Source organism: Nanorana parkeri, unplaced genomic scaffold, assembly GCF_000935625.1.
Source record: "Nanorana parkeri isolate BGI_ZX_2015 unplaced genomic scaffold, ASM93562v1 scaffold1167, whole genome shotgun sequence".
NCBI classification, from domain to species: Eukaryota; Metazoa; Chordata; class Amphibia; order Anura; family Dicroglossidae; genus Nanorana; species Nanorana parkeri.
Window position 1 is genome coordinate 367840 of NW_017307435.1, and position 5620 is coordinate 373459.

Here is a 5620-nt window from a genome sequence, read left to right on the forward strand (position 1 = left end):
TCCCGGAATCCGGAGGCTCAGAGAGATTTTTGGGTGGGACAGAGCCTCCATCCCTGACTACAGCCAGTTCTGGTAATGAAAGGGTTAAACCACCAGCCAGAGGGTGTGTTAAAAAGGAACAGGGGCACCTGTGTCCATACTGGAACCCTCTGTGAGCAGGCTGGGACTCTAACCCTGAGGTGGGACTTAGTATAAAGTGGCTGAGCCGAATCTTGTATTTGCTGACAATAAGCACTGTTGATTTTGTCCTTCTGCTGAATATAAGCCATTTTATTTGATTGTTTGTGGAAAAAAAAAAATTCCAGCACAAGGGGCGAAGGGGGTTCTTCACAGTAAGATCAGTTAGGGTCTGGAACTCACTGCCACAGACAGTGATTTCAGCAAAGAATGTGGAATTGTTCAAGAAACTTTTGGACGATTTCTTAAGGGACCGTAATATACAGGGGTACAGGTACTCCTAGAATGAGATCCTAATAGGTTGGACTTGATGGACTAATGTCTTTATTCAACCTCAAATACTATGTAAACTATGTAAACATGCCACAAACCCACCGAACGGCGTACGGTGTTCGGCGGGTGTTCGAACATGTCCGTAAGTTCAAAGTCGTGCGACCTTACAGTAGTAGAGGTCGCACGGCTTCCACACACCTTACAATAATCGTACGAAAATCCCGCGATTATCGTACGATTATTGTAAGGTGTGTGGGGACCTTTAGATGTAAAGGAGATTGTACAATCAGATTGTACCATGCTTAGTGAGCTCTAGTTAATTGAAGTGGTAGGGGAGGCATTGCACATCAGATTCCATCTGTTATTTCTCTACAGCACTTTACATAGTCATACAGATGACTAAAAAGTTGTTTGAATTGAATGAAAAACTGTATCTTCGGTACATTTAAAGAAAACAGAAGTGTCTGTAGCCCCCACCCCTCCACCTCCCTTGGGCTGAAGTCCAAGCGAATTGGCTTTGAAATTTGGAAATTAAACCAGTTCTGTTCTGCTTTAATGACGCATTCGGTGATACGTCCACGTGAGCAAGTCATAGTCATTATTAGCATTCTGCTATTTTTGGATCAGGCTGCGTTTATTTCTTGACTTTAGGGAAAGACCCAGACCCTGATAACACAGATGTCACAGCCTGAGATAAAAATGAAAATCTATTCTTACTGCATTACGTCGATGCTGTAATGCCGATATAAATAAACTTAAGTCTTGACCCGTGTTTTACTTTCAACACCTACATTATTCTGGGAACTACTGTGGCATCCGTGTCTTTGTGCTTCTGACAGCTCTCCCGAAGCTGATCAACGCCAATAATTAAAAATATAGCTCCCTCTCGACTCTGTTTCCACCCTCCCAAGCACTCCCGAGCAGTCTACCGCTGACTCTCTGCATTTCCTTGCTTTGTGTCTCTAGGGGAAATGGGATTTAAAAGGCTTTTGTACTACAGTCAAACAAGAAATCCTAAACGAGAGGGGAAAAACGCAGGTCATTTGAAATAAGACCGAGGTTGGGGAGGGAAGGGGGGGTTATGACAAAATAAAGTAAATATAGGCCTTTCATCAGGATGAAGTGTGAATCCAACTGTGAATTGCAAGCTCTTGGGTGTAGAAAAAGAAAACTTTCAAATATCTGCAACACATTTTTTTTAATACTTTTTTTTAACTTTTAAGATTTTTCATTTAAGAAACTCTAGACTGCAGAGTAAAGACCACGTGTGTGAAAGTGTGTAGGAGTCTGGAATAGAAATATTTTGATTGCACGTTGGTATCTTTGGGGTCAATTTTCAGTGTCACAGAACATTCACACAAATTGTATGCATTTTTCCAATTGAATCCAAAAAAGAAAAAATTTGAATATTTGGGTAAAACATTTTTTTTATGATGACTTGTTCCTGTGTTTATCATCCATACTAGATTTAATCAAAAATAATTATAAAAAGAGATAAAACTAAAAGGACTCTTGGAGCATGCTGTACATATACAATGCAAAATTAATGTGAACTATCATAGGTCAATAAATCTTTATTTAGAAACAGAAGCCCCTTAAATATATAATTTGATAACCCAACGCATGTTGTGCTGTTGGCATATGTTCTCATCTATGTATCGACACCGGTCAACCTGCTGGCAGTTGCTACAGCACCCCGGTCTGGCACCCATTCAGTATATGTCTATACTCTAAGGTTTTTATTGCTGTCTCTGCCAAGGAGATTCACCCTCACTACTTGCCCTGGTAACCCTTGCCCCTGTTACAGAAAGCAATGGGAAATCTTTTGAGTTGTAACAGGAAACAGATGAGGGGGAAGTCTTCCAAAGGGTAAATCTGTTGTGGTGACAACTGGGGATATCCTCTTGCTTTCGAGAGATCTACTCTCACGTATGCTTTGGTACACAGCATAGAGAGAGTGAAGGGAAATGTCACACTGGGAAACAGAAAATGCTTTACAGGCATCTAGAACAATCAGTTTTTTCTGTCCAATTTTTTCTGTCCAATAAGCGCTTTGTTCAACAGTATCAAGCCCTGAAGAAGGGATCCTTTGAACAAGTTGGATTTTTGTGATATAAGATTCTGTATAAAATAAAATCTGGACTTTATACGTTTTACTTTAGGGAACTTTACTCCTTGCAGACCTAGAAAAAAAATTCTTCCCTCTTGCATGCCTCTAGAGATGCCCCTCTTTTTGTAACTCCTGAATTGTGACAGGACCCTGATTATAGCATTACTGTGGCTACCGCACTCTAACCGCCGACCTCCCTTAGCCCTTTGATGCTTCACAGATTGAAGTTGTAAAACTCAATTAGGTATTCTGGTCACCTATACTGCCTGATTGGGTAATGACCTACTCTTTTTATCAGGATGGGTAAATACTACCTCTTTCTGGTGGTGGGCTTCAAATGGCTTTACACATGTTCACTGCTTTCTTGATTCATGTGCCTTCCTGGACTGGTCAATGATTTGGGAGCGGTATAATGCTCCTCCATCAGAATTGCATTGATATCTCATTGGATCCTGACACTTATCAAAAATTCTGAGTTCCCATTTATGAAATCTTTCGAGTATATTAACATTCATGCACCTGGCTCTCCCAAGTGAATATCTCTTCTATATTCTATCTTGAATTCTCGTCCATCACATTCTCATTTCCCCTCTCTACAGCAATGGGACATTCATACACCTATAGAACCAGAAGATTAGGGAAAGATCTGGTCTAGGTTGGCTAAATGTTCATTCAATACGACTCTACTGAAGTCAGCATACAAGGTTCTGTTGTGATGGTACTGGGTACAGGCCAGAATAGTGACAGCTGTACCATCATATAGTGATAAGTGTTTCAATATCCTTTAAAGTTATCTTATACATATTTGATGGTCATGCCCACTGAGTTTGCATCCTTTTGGTTAAGAATCTTTGGCTTGATTCAGACTATTTCATATGACTCCCCTGGTGGAACCCCTGGGCAATGCTTTTGCACCATCCTCTACCAGGACTTACAACTTTCCAACAAACATTGGTCACTTTTTTTTTATTGCTGCCAGCCACGTGAATGATCGCTAAAGCTTTGAGAAATTGACCAGTTTTCTTTAAGATTCAGAAGCAGAGTTCCTTAAGATCTGGGAACCCTGGCTGACCTATATGCTTCTTTAAGTTAAACTAGTTATTTTTAGTCTAATTTTTCCACTGGACACTGGACTCATGGAGATGCAACCCGGCCTTTTCTATTCCTTTCAGTTCTCCCCATTCTCCCCATTCCCTCCTTCCCACCTACATTGTAATGTTTTCTTGTTTCCTATTTGGCAAAATCTGTGAATTAACCAGAATGATACTGTACAGTGGCATATTATTCCATGCTATGTACTTTTATATAAAATACTTACAATATTTGCTTGGTGTCAATTTTCCACTTTTTCCTTGTTTCAAATAGTAATGCCCCTGTGGGGGCAATACTGGGTGTTGTGTTTATGTGCAACAGAAAAATAAATCCTGACAGGGATCTTTACCATTCCCTTCTCTATCCCAAACTGCACTTTAAACCCTATCCCCAGCCAAACTCCAACAATTAACCTTATTGGGTGCCAGAAGAATCAAGGCTGATATCTTGGCAGCAAAAACTGCTAGATGACAGAAGAATTCTTCTAAAGATTAAACAAACCCTAGAAGGCTAGGAGGGTGTATGGCATACACCCTAAGCTGGCCATATACTGCACGAATTTTGTCCGAGCCCTGCTGTGTGCAGCCATATCAGTGCCGCTCTGTTCAGCAGATCTTTAAATTACTTTTGTCAAAGGAACCAGTTCGCTGCTCTGGTATTCTGACAGATGCGGGCACCGGTGATCAGAATACAATAGCCCGGTAGGGAAGATGCCCCCATCCTATTTAGTGTTGATGGGGGAATCAAGCGGTTTGGAGTAGGGAAACAAAAATCCAAAAACAAGAACGGGAATCGTATAAGCCAACTACAATAAATGAGACGGATAGAACAGTTAAGCATTTAAATGTACAGAAACGGGTTTTATTTTCTCAAGGACGTTGTTAAATATTTTTTTACATCAAGATGGAATAATTTAATTTATAAATGTATCAATCATTGCATCACTGTACAATATATATTTATGTAATTATATATATAATAAAAAAAAAATTGTATCTACAGTATATATTTATGTATTATCTATATATCAATATATCTATCTATGTATCTACCTATCCATCCATCCATCCATCCATCAATCAATCAAATCCATCTATCATTTTATCTACAGTATATAGTTATGTATTATCTATATATGTATCTATTTATTCGTGTATGAATGTATCAATCCATGTATCAATGTATCTATATATCCATCTATCATTGTATACATCTATGTATTATATATCCATTTATCTAATATTCTAGTCAATATCCACCTACATCACGCTGACCTGCCTCTAGATATGTCCATGTTATCTCTCAGTATATATTAATTTCAGCTACTAATATCTACATGAATACAGACCTATAAACAAAAAAATAAAAAAAAGTGTAAAGATACCTAATTTTGCAACATTTTAAAGACCTTCATCCCTGCCATGATCTCCCAGGCTAATGTTCCAAGGTTCCAATAGTAAATATAAAAAAAGAATACTTTTATATGGAGTAATGTATAGATAAGCAGCGCCTTACCTGCAGAGATGAGTGATCTTGTCTGTCTCCCGTCTCTCTTGTATCTGTCACCAGTGAGTGGCAGTTTTCATCACACGCTGTATTAAGAGTTACTTAAAATGATAGTCCTGTCTTGTGTGGTCCCAGGAGAGGACTGTGGTTTGCAGGCAGTTAGCTTAACCCTTTAAATAACATTGGACTAGTGCTCGGATTAGAATTCTGTTCCTGCATCAAACAGAGGACAGATCAGGTAAGATAAGTAAATGCAGTTCCATTGGGGTTTTAGTTTCCCAGCATTAGCGAGAGTAGTTCTAATTTATCCTTCACTACATATTTTTCTATGAAGAGATTAAAGTACTTTTTATTTTACGAAGTTATATAACACTGACATGTTTCTCTGTGTTTAAAAGAGAGCTCTGAAGCACACATCTATCTCATATACTGTACCTACAGCCATATGTAGGGATATTTGGA

At 38.9% G+C, this 5620-nt stretch overlaps 1 protein-coding gene across 1 annotated transcript in view; it reads right to left on the reverse strand.

The window, feature by feature from the left end:
* The window catches only part of LOC108796766 (ETS translocation variant 3-like protein), a 22613-nt gene extending 17407 nt beyond the window's left edge, over window positions 1-5206 (reverse strand). Inside the window, exon 1 of the mRNA XM_018568283.1 lies at window positions 5168-5206. The gene's annotated coding sequence lies outside the window, so the exon portion shown is untranslated. The remainder of the gene's footprint in view (window positions 1-5167) is intronic.
* Between the last annotated feature and the right edge of the window lie 414 nt (window positions 5207-5620).